General features: G+C 40.9%; 1 protein-coding gene across 3 annotated transcripts in view; it reads left to right on the forward strand.

Annotated features, from left to right (window-relative positions):
• The window catches only part of LOC128872653 (glutamate receptor 1), a 648,027-nt gene that overhangs the window by 547,301 nt on the left and 84,106 nt on the right, over nucleotides 1-16,620 (forward strand). The gene's annotated exons all lie outside the window — the stretch shown is intronic.

A 16,620-nucleotide genomic window follows, 5' to 3' on the forward strand; every position in this document is an offset into this window, starting at 1 on the left:
TATATATATATATAGATCCACAGTAATAGTGATTAGATTCAAGTCATAGTAAACATTTCTATTTAAATTAGAGTTATAAATGCAGGAATGTAAAGGCATAGTATTAATTTCTACACTTACTACTTCTGGATAACACCACAATACACTCCTCGAAAAAACGAAATTTTGGTGGTCGAAAAGTATAGTAATAAAAATACTTAAAGAGGCATCTTGCAATAAATTATAGTAAATATAAATGAATAAATTATTTTTCGCCAAGAAACTGTAGAAAGAAATATTGGAACATTATGAAAACATATCGAAACAATTCATTTTTAGTATTCATTAATTATTAGTTATTAATTTCAATACTGTCTCTACTGTAACTGAATGGATAGGTAATGTTAATAAATATCATATCTGGACAATTTTCCTGATTCCCTATTATCAATCCCAAACTTCTTCAAACTTTAAATGAGCTGTAACTGCAAAGCGATTTTAATAATGTAATCACTGTTTCTATGTCGACACTCTTAAGTGGATTTCGTGACAACCAACCACTATAAATTAAAGTAACATGCTGGCCATGTTTCCATTAACGCCGTTCCAGCTTTTTACTAATGAGGAGAGCAAAAGACCCGCCGTAACGGACGAAAACCCCTTTTGTTGGGATAACAACGATGCATAATAGGCGTACGCGTGTTTGTTTTGGTAAACACGCTCGTTTTATGCTAACTAAGTTATGCGTATTCGAACGATCCCCGGAGTTATGAATATTAACGAGCTGAGAAAAATATCAACTCAGTTTCATTGAAATCAGGGGTGAATGTGCGCTTATCAAGCCTGAGGCTAATCGTTACTTGCAGGAGGATTTCTTTCTTTCTGTAAAATAGTCTATGTATGGTAAATGTTAGTATAGAAATTCATGTATTTATTTTCGTATTATTTTTAACAAGATAATGTTATTATAGGAATATACATTTATAAATTATTCCCATATCATCATGCATCATTCCTTTTAATTAAATAGAATTTATTTCTGAATACTAGTTCAATTTTTAAGGAATACAAATAAGTATTCCTAATACAAGTGCTTTGAGAGAGCTTTCTACCTTCTACTAGCTTAAACTTTGTCGCTTTACCGGTAGATACACCCCTGATCGAAATGGACTCCCACAGAGACCTGGCTATCTGTCCCGCTCGCCAAGCAATTTTTAATCAACCGTTGGACTGGTGTTTCACCAACGATAGGATAGTTTTAGAATATCGTCGACATTAACTGGAACGTGATCGATGAACACAGAGAAATAGCAAACACCGTAATTAAAAAAGTTTCCAGGATCGCTGTTAGTGGGAGGATTCGAATACAGGACCGTGTATTGGTGTTCGATGAAAGTATCCGAGGATTTTAACTAACCCCAGTTCAACAAAGCCCAGGCTCTCAACGCGAGGTTAGGTCAACTTAGTGTGTATAGTATCTTCTAACTCATAGCCTGCTATAATAATAGTGGTGGAAAATAACTTTATGAATATTTATATACCGACATTTTTCTATGGAAATATTATAGTTCGGTACTCTATGCACAATCACATCTTAGAAAACAAATGTTTTTTATATTAAGTTGTGTATTTTGTATGCATGTGACTTTACTTTGTAACACTGTTTGTAACAATTGCTTTGTATAATAATAATCTTCACCCGAAGAAATATCATTCGTAATAATCAATCAATAATAATTAATTCATACAGATTAAATCTGTATTAATATTGCTTTGAGGAAGACTATTGTTGCTAACGTTTGTGTCAAATTATTATCGAAGTAGCCAATGAATAAGCTGACCAGATGATCTTGACGAAATTGAATTTAATTGTATAACATCTGCTCTTGTGTACACGAAGGAGTCATACACAATAAATAAATATTAAGAATTACTTATTAATAAACAATGAAAACAAATTTTGATTTCTACATATTTCATTGTGATCTACATTAAGCAAGACAAACTGTTCTGATTTTTATTTGAATTTAATGTACAGTGGATGTAGAATGTATTCGTACACCGATCAATTTCCAAAAAAACTTTTGTGTGAATTGTAATTTCTTAATTTCTTTTTTTATAATCAATGATATTTTACATATTCTCGAAAGTCTCTAAGATAGATATAGTCCAAACAACATTTACTAGTTAATATAATTTGTTTATAAAAAATAAGTTAATAAATTACAATTTTACACAGTTTTTTTGGAAATTGATCGGTGTACGAATACATTCTACACCCACTGTATGTTACTGACGATGTATGTATACAGAAAGGACAATAAGTTGAAATAGTGGATAGCAAACCAGCGCGCAGCGTCGCAAACACGGCGCTTAGTGGCCTGGACTTCGTCGCGAGTCGAGTCATAAACTACAACTCTCTGTTGACAGTCGTACCCAGTTTCTGGAATTCTCCATTCCTAAGTTTTCGGCAACCAACTGCTAACCCCCAAAATGTTTCCTTATCCCCAACAACTTCGCCTTATCCTAGTTGGCTCATCCTCGGTTAGCGAAGACATAGGAAAGAATCACGGTTAAGCTCTAGGTACCAAACAGGAATGTCTCAACCTTCGACCAGTTTTGTTTCACATACTTTCAACACTATTTATGTTATAGATTGCTACTTAACAAACCACTTAAGTACTTAATTAATCACGGTGACAATTTTTGCATTCCTGATCTTGCTGCTTTTATTTGGTGTTTAATACAAAATTTGTCTAATTATCCTTTGACTACGCACTATCACAGTATGAGCCAGGGAGTATAATTTGTATTTTATTAGAAATTTGTAATGTTAGGGTAGGTTAACTTTTCGCAGGATTAATGTATTAGTTTGCAAGGTTTCTAACCTACAAGGTATCAAGTTTTTAAGAAATAGAGCCAAAAGTTAGTTTATTACAATTAAAATAAAAAGAAATTAATCTTCCTGTCTCTAATAATGCCCGAGATAAAAATTCTATTATTACCTTTAATTGTTTACTTTTATTTACTACTTCTATTAACACACTCGCGACCGCTTACGTGAATTCACGTCACTTCAAATTCTATTCCTGATTATGAAAGAATTATGAAAACCTTTTTATTTGATACACTACATATTTATACCATTGATATTTCGAAACATATTTTGTAATTTTTATTTTCGCCCTAACGATACAAATTTGCGATGTCCAGCTTCAGAATTTTATTATTTTCGTCAGTACTCGGTATTACAAACGTAAAATATCTGCCGGTCACGAGTGCGTTAATAACAGCTTTAATTTGATATAGAGTCCACTTTTCCCTCTAAAAGATCCTAAATATTGCCGATTTTCCGACCTTTTATAATCTCAAGAAGAATCTAAACGATATCGCGTTGTATCGGTTTCCTATTCGACGTATTTCATCGCAAAAAGCCTGAAATAATATGCAAAGAAAGAAATCCGTGGTACAGGTATCCTGTTATAAAGGGTGGTCGGTGATGATCGATCCCACGAGGCCCTTTGGACAGCATAGTCGACCAGCATTTCCGGTCGACGACGCCGCCGGCGGAACAATGCGCCGCGATATGTCACGCGTTCCAAAGTGTCCTCGACGTGCCATTAATTGGAATTCAAATGGACATAAACATCTCCCGAGCGCGGTCAGTGCCAGCAAGATGCACCGATCGAAGGGTCGAACACCTCTAGATGTGGATTGCAGCCACGGTCGTAAATTGCGTCCGCGTCGCCGAAATTGGTGGACATTTTTCTGCTTCCAAAACCGCCTACACGAAATTAGAGGCTGTTCACCCAAGAATTTTATCGCTTAATGTCTCGCACGGTTTGAAATCTTGGATTTTGTATCGCGACAACATTTTATGAGGTAAATCCTCTATAATAAATAAAGGAAATGTAGAATAAGAAATCATGTGTTTATAGTTGCAAGACTGTAGAATTTGTGAGGTATAAAATAAAATGTATAATTATAACTCAGTAATTATTCAATAATAGTTTTATGAAATAATACAAATGAAATTAAAAATAGAGGTAGAATAATTCATTAAGTAATCGAAACATTTAATGTTTCTATGTTTGAGTTTCAATCATTTTTAGATCGACAATTATTGAAAACGGTATTAAAATAAATAACAAGTAAGGTGCACACATATGAAATACACTTCAGACCATGACTCGAAGTATGATTCTTCTGATATTTTCAAAATTACTATTGTTTTCTAGTCTCTAAAAACCAAAGATATAAGTTTAAAGTAAGTTTGTCAATTTTCTTTAAATAATTTTTTTTTCTTGTTCACACGATAACCACATTCATAATGAACAAAACAAAGTAATTTTTCGTTAATTCGGACTACCATTGTAGACACAATCGAGTTAATATTCTGGGTGCATGCTGCCTAAAGTGACACAGAATATTGTACGTAATACCCAAATAAATTGAACAGTCGTTAATTTGACAGAATATTGTATATACATATATAAATGAATGGATCTCAATTTTAAAAGTATACGTCAACTATTTTTGCTAGAAAAAAGTCGTGAAAATTGTCTCGTAACTTGAAAAATAAAAGTGTGTCTCTTTATGGATGATATTAAGAGGATATTAATGTCGTCTAATTCATTCAGCCTTTTCTCCGGCGGCCGGAATCGACATCGGTTTCTAACGCGCTAAATCCAGATACGCTTGCGGATTTCCGTTGAACGGGAGAAATGAAGATAAAGCGTTCGTTCGAGTGAGAAATTAGCCTCCTTCCTGACGATTTCTCCGCGGGAATTCGACCAAATGTAGCGTTGACGAGTGGTGAAGATCCACGGTAAACCATACGCGAGACCACGAATGGGTGACCATCCCTTTGGATGGCAGTCCTTTGGTAATCGTGTGGAAACGTAAAGATTTGCCACGAAAAATCAGCGATCGTCCGCTGTTCTCAGTCGCCAGTTACAGACCCCATCCACTCCACCCACTCCAGCCTAATGTGTATGTCATTATAGAAATAGTGGTATGAAGCTGATTTGATGCATATATTTTTATTAATTAAACACACTTATTCATTGCTTGCTTAAACCACGTTAACAACGAACGCTATAAATGTTTTACATAATTAATAAGTCCATGAAAATACTATTTTATTGATATAATTATTCCCTTCTCTTACAAGGATTGTAACAGTGCGTCGAAAATAATTCCGGCGTATTCGTCTCTGTTAATTTTGCACACGATCTTGCTACAAGGGTGACATATTAATGTTATTGCTATTATTATTGTTATTATTATTATTGTCATAATTATTGCAATTATTATTGTTTCACCGTACCCGCGTATGTGACCCCTTTATCTCGCATGGCGACGCATTTTGACGAAAAAAGCATAGCTGTATCGACAGCTCTCTCGTCACGCATCGAATTATGGATGCGCACGAACCATCGCAGTTGCACTCTTACCGATAAATACAGCCGCTCCTCTATTTTCGGCGACTGATCGATCGCGCTTCGATACTCTTAATAGTTTTTTGCGGCACGTGTTTCGCACGGGTCGTTACCACTCGAAATTCGAATTTTATATAATAATAGTAGTCGTTCCACCTACAATTCGTTTGTAACTCCCTTCGCTTTTTGGGGCAATTAGTGACACTCTGTAATTGATTTCGATACTGGATTGTTGATGAGAAAGTAATTTCTATGGGACGTCGCTGGTAGTGTTCGATGAAATACTTTTTAGTCTACATATATGATAATGAGGGGGAAGAATCATTTTGGCATTACTAATGCAATGAATCCTTTAAGTGTCGCGAGAAGTCACCCTCTAAGAGACATGTGAAAAATAAATCGAAAATATAGAATAAAAATTTCTCATGCGAGGCTTTGTTTCGGAGAAAATCGACTTTGAATTTTCGCCGGGTACGAGTGCACTTGATCATGTCCCTTTATAACGGAACTATGTAGATCATTGTCTCGATTGAAGTTATATTGATAAACACTTCTAACGGCACGGAAATTTACCCGCGAAAATTCAAAGTTGATTTTCTCGAAAACAAGGCCTCACATGAAAAATTGTTGTTGTATATTTTCGACTTATTTTTTCATGTAGAATCACCCTCTTTTCGCTTATACTACCAATTATCGAACAGCCTGTACATAGGAACTTCTAATATTCCTTTTTCTTTCCCTACTCCACGATTTGCATGTAATATAGTAGGTCCATCGTGATATTTCAGTTTCGTGGCAACGACGACCACCAACTAGTTTTATAATTAGAGTCCAGCAAACCGTGCAATGAAAATTAATATTCTTTCGGCATTGTTCGTTTCGCGTACGACGACTGCGTGGTACTCCGAACTCCGCCGGAAGTGGAATTAATTTTCCGGGGCAAATGATCCCAGTCAGCCCACGGGAATATTCTATTTACCTTCATGAGCGACACTAAGCGGGGGACAATACCAGCACACTATGATGGCGTTTAACTCAGGCTTAACGGGGTTTAACCCTGCCTCCCTTTGCCCGTGGGCCCTGAAAATGGTTGGCACAGGTATCCAAGTCGATCCACTGTTTCAATTCATTCGCACGTGACCATTAAGCCACCTCCCTCCATGCCTCACCCCTCCCTTCCTTCGTCAAAGGATAACAATGGGGCACAGGTTGGGGCATTTCGTCGTAAAATCCATCCCCGTCCGTTGGTCCATGAGCAGATCCGGTTATAATTTCCCATCGTGAAACTCGAACTCGCCTCGCGCTCTATAATGTGTTGCGCGAAACAGCTTTTGTCGTCAAATGTTCGAGCTTTCTTCGATTCGAAAATTCACCGTCAGCGATCGCGGTCGAACTTCGAACGACCTCGAGAGAGGAAAAGTAGACATTTAGTATCGTGAGTTACGGTTAGTTCGAAAGTCTAGTACATACTGTAAGTTGGATCAAATTGCTAGGAGATTGAAACTAAAAATTAATAGACGTAAATATATTATGGCGTGGTTGAATATGTACTTTGTAACAAATTTTTAATTCCTTTTTGAAATGATTTAAAATAACTTGTTTAATTTGTACAAATATTGAATATGTACCAGAAAAATCAAACCACTGATTGTGAGAGAGAAAAGTATCATTATCAAGTTATAATAATGTTGAAATAATTTTCGACAGAAGAAATAAAATAATATATAATGACTTATTATGATAACAAATTATACCAAATAAATCTACAAGAATCTAGAAGAAATATGAATTTGCTGACTTGAGTATGAGTATAAGTATGAGTATGAGTATGAGTATAGATTTTAGCCCATACCGAGCACTCAGTCTCTATGGACCATTGCACTCGGGCCCTTACGAGCGGGCTTTAAGGGGTCGAGGGGGAGAGGCCGGCCTCCTGTGCAAAGCGCAGGAGTCCGCCGATTCCCCTCTCTGTCACCCTGAACGTTACTACATAGGTACCTGTCACCTAGGATCCTTTCCCTAGAATCTTCAAGTGCCCTGCACCCAGAAATCACGTGTAGCGGGGTTTCATCCGCTTCTCCGCATTTAGGACAGGTGGGGTTGTCCCGCAGTCCCAATCTAGCTAGACCCCTTCCAGTGTGCCAGTGCCCCGTGACCAGCCCGACGACAAGCCTGAGCCTATCGCGGTCCAGTCTTACCAGTGCACTACCCAGTCCACTGGAAGGTTGCTCTAGCATGGCCCTCGTGTGGCTCATTGCCGGTCCATGCCTCCAGAGGTCCAGAAGGCGGCCCTCTGCCCACCGCCTATTCAGTGTTCTTACATGGCCGGCTGGGACACCCACGGAGCACACGATCGCGCTCTCGGTCCCTCTGGTCCCTTGTCTGGCTAGATCTTGTGCTTTCTCGACAACAGGTCTACACAGCTTTTTGTTGTCGCTGAGGTCACACCTACTTTAGTTAGCGCCCTCAGCGCAACCATACTGTCGCTGCATATAAAAATGTGCTTGCGTCTGTATCCCTTGTCCAAGATCGCTCTGGCGCAGACCCAGATCGCAAACATTTCTGCTTGGGCTGCGGATGTAGACGGGCCAAGGTGGAATGATAGCTCCATCCTGGGCCCTCCGCACCCGCTCCTGTCCCCGATTTGACCCCGTCTGTGAACCAGACTAGCCCTCCCGGGGACAGTACTTCTTCTTCGCGCTCCGCCCATGCTTGTCTGCTGGGATAGCGGACTGAAAACTGGTGGTGGAATACGTGGGCTGTTGGGCAGCGATCACCCCCGAGGCTGAGTACCTCGTGGAGGTCCTCAACCTGTTGAAGGATGCTCGCATAACCTTGCCTGGCCCTAATTCATCTTCCACTCATGTGCAGTCTGCAAGCTGTATTTCTTGCCTCTGCCACCGCCGTGACATGCGGTGGTGTCAGATTTAGCAGGGCGCACATCGCCACTGTTGGGGTGGTCCTGAACGCACCTGTGATGCCCAACAGCGACAACCTGAACACCCTGTCCAATATCTTCTTGTTCGTGCCTCGACTCATCGCGGGCCACCAAACAATGGAAGCGTAGAGCAAAGTAGGGGGACTAATATGGCGTTATGTAGCCATTTTACCATTTCTGGTTTCAGTCCCCAGGTTTGTCCAAACATCCTCCTGCAGGCCCAGAAGGTAGCCGTTGCCTTTTGTGCCTGTCTGGTCATGTGGCTTTTCCACGTGAGTCTACTGTCCAGGGTAACTCCGAGATATTGGACCTCCCTGGAGAGTTTGAGCTCTACGCCGTTTACTGCGGGATGCCTCAGTGTGAGGTTCCTTCTTCTTGTGAACAGCACCAGCTCAGTCTTAGTGGGGTTAACCCTTAAGTTCTGAGCAAGGCATCACCTTTCTACCTTGTCCAGAGCAGTGTGCATTTTACTAGTGATCCTGCCAGGGTGATTTCCGACAACAGCTATGCAGATGTCGTCCGTAAAACCTACCACTTTCACGCCCAGTTCTTCGAGTTGTACGAGGAGCCCGTCGAGCACTAGCAGCCACAGCAGGGAGAAAATTACGCCCCCTGCGGGCAGCCCCTGCCGACTAGGGCCCTGATTTCGATCCCGTTGAGACTGGTCGTGATGGTCCTGGTGCTCAGCAAACGGCAAAGCCAGTCGACGATGGTGTCGTTCACTTGGAAACGTCTAGCCGCTGAGCAGATTACATCGAAGAAGGTATTGTCGAAGGCTCCTTCAATGTCAAGAAAGGCGCACAGGGTGGACTCTTTCTTGCCGAGCGACCCCTCGATGGTCCTGACTAGGTCGTGAAGGGCCGTTTTGGTAGATCTGGTCGTCAGATACGCGTGCTGGTGGGTACTCAACGGGTTTAACGTCAGCACTCCATCCCTGATATACCTGTCAACCAGTCGTTCCAGCGTCTTCAGCATGAAGGATGTTAGGCTGATAGGTCTAAATGCCTTGGCGGTGTCATAGCTGGTCTTCCCCGGTTTCGGTATGAATACCACTCTGACTTCCCTCCAGGCTTTAGGCACGTATTTCAGTGCAATACAGGATCTGTAGATCCTTAGCAGGTGCCCGACTAGCTCCTCCCCGCCCTCCTGCAAGAGGGCAGGGAAGATGACATCAGTCCCTGGACTTTTGAATCTGTCGAACGATTCCAGGGCCCACTTGATCTTGTTAACTGTGACAATTTGCCTCGCCGTGCCCCAGTCCCTCGTCCCCTGGTCTGTGGGCCCACTCCATCTTGGCGATATCCCACCGCTAATCCTGGACTCGGGAAAGTGTGTCTCCACCAGGAATGGACTCCCTGGTGTCAACTGCCGTACCGTCTGCGAGTAGCAATCCTCCCAGCTCGGTGCGGGGTTCTTGGAGGAAGATCCTTCGGAGCCTGGCAGCCAAGGGTAGGCTGTCCATTTCCCCGCAGAAGCTCCTTCAGGCCCTGGTTTTGGACTCCCTAATGCGCTTCTTATAGGTCCTCTGCAAGGCCCTATACGCCGCCCAGTCAGATTCCCCCATAGTTTTCAGGGCCTTATTTAGCAGCTTGCGAGATTTGGAACGGAGGGCGGTTAGCTCTGAGTTCCACCAAGCTACTTTTTTGTCCTGCCTACGACTCTTAGGCGGGCAAGAGACTTCATAGGATTCTCACTGAAGAGCGTAGAAAATCTTCTTTTTCTATAGACCCTATGGTCCCGGGACGGTCTCTCGGACCCCCCCAGCCTCAGACTTAGTTCTTGTTTAAAAGAGCTCCAGTCCGTGGCCTTGGGGTTCCTGTACACCGCTACCCTAATTGGGGTTGGCTCTATCGCTAATTTAAAGGATATACGACGGTGGTCCGATAGTGTGTCATCATCGTCCACTCGCCACTCCCTTATCCACTGTGCAACCGCTCGTGTTCCCAGTGTGAGATCAATCACCTCGTTCCTGCTGGAGGTGGCGAATGTAGGCTTGGATCCCTTATTTAGGATTTCCAAGTCCGTGGAGGAGATGTACTCTAAGAGGTCTCTCCCCCTGTTGTTGACGTTAGAACTCCTCCATATTATGTGGTGCGAGTTCGCATCGCACCCTATCACTAGGTCCAGTCTTTTTTTCTTTACAGTAGGTGATTAACTCTCTGAGTTCCCTGGTTGGTGGTGGTTCCTCAGAGTCATAGGGGAGGTAGGCTGATCACACTACAATTGTGGTGTTGACCCTCCCCCCCCCCCCCCCCGCATATGGCTGATCTTCGCCGTAGCTATGTCTCTACTGCAGTACTTATCCAGTCTTAAAGCGCCGAGACTACGGTTTACGTAGAAGCAGTCCCTAGGTCCTGGTTCGATCCGTGAGGGGGTGCTTATTAACACCCCATGCTTGGTAGATATTCCCCTGATCAGCCCCTTGTACACCCAAGGTTCTTGGATGAGGGATATTTGCTGACTTGACTGATCTCAAAAATATCCGAAATTATTCAATATCAAATCAACCATAAATAAACACATTACAAGGGATCGAATCGCCAACGAGCTCTGCTCAGGTGCTCTTTATATTTCTTTTTCTATTGGCATCTGCCAATAGGACTTCCACCTTTCGCTTCAACGCGATATTCTTTCCGTGACCTCCTTGGCAACCCATCGCTTCACACGATTCTCAATCGTTGCACGCTTGTAATACTTCGCTTCTGTCGCGAATCCAATGTAATCGATTTACAACTTTCTGCGTGCCACCACCGGCACCGATCAAATTGTACGATCCCCTTTCCCTTCCCTCGTTCGGGATTCGAGGATACCACGTCCATTTCTGGGTCTCACTAAGCCGATCGGCCGATCGCACCACAAGACGTTTCCTGTAACATCTTGATCATTTCACGAGACCGCCCAGTCGATCAATTCGTCCATCGATAGATTCTAGCAAACTTTCGCCTGCGACGCGGTTGCGCGCTCGATCTCCCCAACGGAGCGAGAACCGACCCCCGCGTCGTCTACACTCACACGCATAGGTTAATTGCATTACGAATCTTGCGAAGCGTTCCATCGTTGTCTTCTTCGCATTGTATGATTAATGTACGATTCTTCAAGGGGTTTTTTACCGAAAGGTTTTCCCCTTAGATGAGCCATTAAACGTCTTCGTTTGTGGCTCAATCGAGCGTGATTTTTTTCACCCCGTTCACCTCGCTCCTTTCCTTCTACCTCATTTAAAATTTGCAAAAGAATACGCCCCGAGATTCCACGTTGGAGTCTCGACGGCACAGCGTTGCCAGTCGACGCTACAACTCTTAAATAAATCTCGCAGAAACGCCACACGAATTTCTTCGCCTTTTTTCATCCTCTATTCCTCTGCAATATTTTAACATGCCAGAGATAAAAACTGAAACTTGATATATCATTTTTATTAAAATTAAAAATATATGTTTATTTAAACAAAGCTCATTACTTTTTTAAATACAGTTCCAATGCAAAAATAATAATTCGGGAAACACTAGGGCTGTCGATAAAATTCCGAATCGGGTCACTCAATTCCGAGGTTCGTTTCCGGCGGTCTTGAATTTCGATTCGGAGATTCGATGGAGCTCGCGGTCGGCTCGCGTTCCAAATTATTCACCGCAAAGCACGTACCGCGGACATCGATATTTTTCTGTGAAACCGTCGCGAGCCGCGCAACCGGACACACATACATTCTGATTACAGCGCGGCTTTCAACGCCCCTAATTACGGTCGGAGTAACTCGAACCTTCCATTCGCCTAAATACCCATTGTCCGCGTGTTAAAGTGGACGGTGAAAACTAATTAGCGATAATCGTGGCCTCGATACTCGAACTCGTCGAAAAATTCTTTGGCCGACGTATCTATTGACACCACCGCGATTCTCAGAAGTATTGTCACCATTTCTGAATCATATGAGATTGGGCCATAAGACACACCTTACTTCTTGGACTTTTAATGGAATAATCCTATTGTTAGCAACAGTAATAGTGAAGTAAATAAATAGAGTGCAGCGATAGCGACACTGAAATTCCACTATTTAAAAAATGGAGAAAAATTGTCGAAGATCGGAAATTAAAAATTCCTACTTTGTTTTTTAATTTAGCGACTCGAATAAAAAATGATGCAAGCATGTGATAATAAACTACATTAATTTAACTAAGTAGACATGTCGTAAGAACACGATATATGCATGAATATTCGAAGCATATGCATTATGCAGAAATTGAAAAATAATAATTAATTCCTTTCCCTTTGCATAAACATCCGCTGTTCGGTTATAGTCAATGACATGTTATTTATTCTTGTGATGCATATTATATAAAAGTAATCGCACAGAAACATTACGTTTATATACATATGTAGTATGGCATCACAAGGAGTTATCTGAAACAACAAACATGAAAGGCAATATTAACAACACCTTTTTCCGAAGAAAAGTTTATTATAGTCATGTAGTTTATGAAAGAGAATAAATAAAAATACGAAAAGATAAAGTCTACACTACACGAAACGATGAAATAGAAGCTAACTGTCATAACTACAAGAAAAAGTAAATCTTATAAACATGTCATTCTCAAGAGAGAAGTGACAAGTTCAATAAACATATTCTACGACAACCCGAATCGGCGAGGTTCGTTACTATCTTACAATCCACCCGTAAACCTTATTCTTTTTTTTATCGTTGTGATGGGGAAAATCTTCAAAAAGGCACCCCGTCGATGTTTTGCAAAGCAATGTCAGAATTTTACCGACTAAAAACCCCACCACCATAGCCCCCCAGAGAAGGCACTTTGTCGAAGGTAATACTTCGCCCTAGACCTATAAACCTAACTTCGGAATAACAAACGACAAAATAAACGAGACGAATAATCTTGAAACAGTCGTTCGAAGGTTATCCAAAAACATTCGAAGTCAATAAACGCCCAGCGTCTTCTACATTCTTAACAGGGATAACCATGAAATTATTGTTTCGCTTCCATAACTCAGCACATAGGGACTTAATTGGTAACTCGTTGGGATTGTTAAATCTTGAGGGTTTATCGGAATTCAGCAGCTCAGTGATTAAACCATCAGGGCGATGTAAACCACTTGGTAAAAGCGGCAGGTGTTTTTACGCGATGAACTCGCCAGGTTTAAAGCGCTTTATAACAGAAGCAAAACAATAATAAGCCCAGTTATCCGCGCGCCTGTTGTTTCACGGTGTGCAGGAGGAACGCCAAGCAACACCTGCTACCTCTGCTCATCTTTATCACGAGTCGACTCGATGTGCGAGATCGATTACGTTGTCCGTAAGCGAGAGGAATTGGCGTCAAAACAACACGTTCTTCGGAGACAAATAGACTCATCAATTTGAATAGACTTCCACGACTCAAGGAAAGCGTTGAGACATCGCAGAGGGGAACTTTAAACGTAAAGAAGAATTGGTTCAAGTTCGTCTTGAAATCATTGTTTCGATGATATGTTGAAATATACATATGATTTTATTAGTTCGGAGTTGTATCTTTGCCTTCTATTATTTATCATTGTAGTCATTTTCAGACCTTTGAAATTATTAGAGAAATTAATTTATAATTAAAATAAAGAATAAATACAGAGGATTGTGTAGCTATATTTACCAAAACATAGGGTCGAGTATATATTAGTTGACAAAATTATAAAAGAATGAAAATGATTAAATAATGGTGAACACTGATTAGCGCGACAAAAGTGATGTCATCGAGGAGATCGTCTAGAAACCCGTTCCAGTTTGCTAATTTAATTTTTTTTTCTTTACATTGTCTTTGTAAAAATAGAAATATATGACGCTGTTTGAGTAAAATTGAAGGATAAAATTGTAATTGTTGATACATCTAAAAAAAGAATACAGTTTTAGACTATATCTCAAAAATAGCATGTTAATTCTACCGTAGAGAGTCATGAAATATAGTGAAGAACATAATTGTACTAATAAATTTAAATACAATAAATACAAATTTCCTATAAACCATTTTATATTGACAGATACACTCTTTACAATTTAATGCAATATAAACTATTATTTACAGTTGTAAATGCGTTGTTGACCTGTAACAAAAATATTCTACATTTCTACACTTGTTTATACCTTTTGCTTATGTTTAGCATATATTTGTCATATTTTATTGCATTATAAATTCATAAAATCCGCGGTTTTGTGGGTTAGGATCAAGGTAGGCTACGGCAATAACCACACATATATTTCGTTTCGTAGTTTGTATTCGCTGGTGCTAACGGTAGCGTGTCTCGTGGTGAACTAAATTAAACGTCTTCGTAGTCGAGCTCATCGCCGAAACATCGGCAATTGAAAGGCGCCGGCGATCGTATACAATGTCGCTCACAAAGCGGCGCGATGGACATTCCTATGCTACCGCAGCTGTGTCGACAAAAGTCGGTCGCCACACCAGTCCCCTTGGTGAAGGTTAGGGTACGGTCGTGATAAACGTTGCTTACATACTAATTATTTACAAATTATCATTTACAACTTACAATCTACTATGTACAAGATATACAGAGTGTCCCAAAACTCGGGGAGGAGCCGGAAATGGGGGGTAGCTGAGACGATTCTGAACAACAATTTCCTTTGCAAAAATGTCGGATGGGGCTTCGTTTTTGAATTATTAACGAAAAACACTAACCAATCACAGCGTCCGAGGAGCGCGCGCTCAGAGCATAGACGTAAGCGAGAAGGCTCGAGCCAGCGAACAAGCGGGCCGGTAAAACAGCACGCGTTAATACCAGTGTGAGGTTGTAGCACATGAAACGTCTGATTTATAATGAAAACTTTAAGCAAATATAACTTTTTCTTTATATTAAACGTTACTGATCAAGATAGGAGGTATCGAAATCTGTACATTTAATGAAGAAATTACACGTTTCCTACCTTCAAATACGTAATCGTTAAAAAATTTCAATGACAATTTATCATAATAAATTTGAATCTTACTTTAACATGAGAATCGTTAAAATGTACAACTTACAACTATAAGAAAATGGGTGAAAATATGTAAATGTTTGAAAATTAGAATGAAGGAGACTCTAAACTTTGCATTAATGCATCAAAGATCTGAAGGATAGAAATATTTTTCGAAAAAGTGGATAAAAAAATTTGCCAATACAAAATGAGGCATTTCATGTGTTACAACGTAAAAATACCAGTAATAAAAATGCCTGAAATTAACCCTTAAATGCCCTAAGTTTCAAATTTGATACCGAACTTTTAAATCGAATTGTACACTTGCAATTGGTTTGTTTTTAATATTTGGCTGTATGTATGTTACCATTGCATAATGTTCTTTTGAACAAAAGTTGAAAAAATAAACGTCAGCTGTCAAAATTGTTCAAATCATAAATACATTGATATTTTTTAAAATTCTATTTGGAAAATCAGGCTTCTAAGGGTTAACACGTGAAGGCAGAATTAAAATTAGACTCACCCATTGACTTATAAGTTGATCTGTTTTCGTGAAGAAGGGCTGCGGCGAGTGGGTCATCGCACCGATCCTAGCCTGGTACCTGCTACGCGGCTCAGCTGATGGGACGGCCGGTCACTGAACTCACTGCACTTTACACAGGGGTTTCCACGGCCATGGTCAGGGGTGTCACTATCACTTTGCACCGAGTCCTTTGCACCCAATATTTGGTGGCCCCGAAAGGGGCCGATTTGTATTATTGGAGAAAGAATATGCCACCCTTTTTTCATAATCCTCTGGGAGTAAATTCTGCACCCGCACATATTTGTATGGGTGCAGAGAATTCTCCCGAAGAATTCGGTGCACCGACGACCAGCTGACGCTGAAATACAACATAAATAGTTAGTATGAATAGAATACATAATTCCGACAACAAACACGAAAGCGGTAAAAAGTTAAACTTACCCCGAGTTGCGGCTTACGTCGCGCACACTTTGGGTGGGATCCTCAGCAATCCGATCCAGGACGTCTTCCTCCGAATTCGCGGAACGTAGGCGAGGGCGTCCCGAATCGGCAGACTTCGGTTGGAGGACCCCATCCGAATAAAGCCGCGTTGCCAATAGCCGAATGCTCTTGGCAGTCGGCGGCCGCGATCGCGGATATCGTTGGCGATAACACCGCGCTGCCTCCTCCGAATTGCGCCCGCACTCCACATACACGCAAAATATTTTAAACCATTCTTGATTTGAGCGCACCATTTTGGTGAAACTGAATTCTGGAGAAAAACAGTTTTATTTCCAGAAAACACTCCCACCCTTGTTCATTACCT

This window comes from Hylaeus volcanicus, chromosome 2 (genome assembly GCF_026283585.1).
Source record: "Hylaeus volcanicus isolate JK05 chromosome 2, UHH_iyHylVolc1.0_haploid, whole genome shotgun sequence".
Classification (NCBI taxonomy): domain Eukaryota; kingdom Metazoa; phylum Arthropoda; class Insecta; order Hymenoptera; family Colletidae; genus Hylaeus; species Hylaeus volcanicus.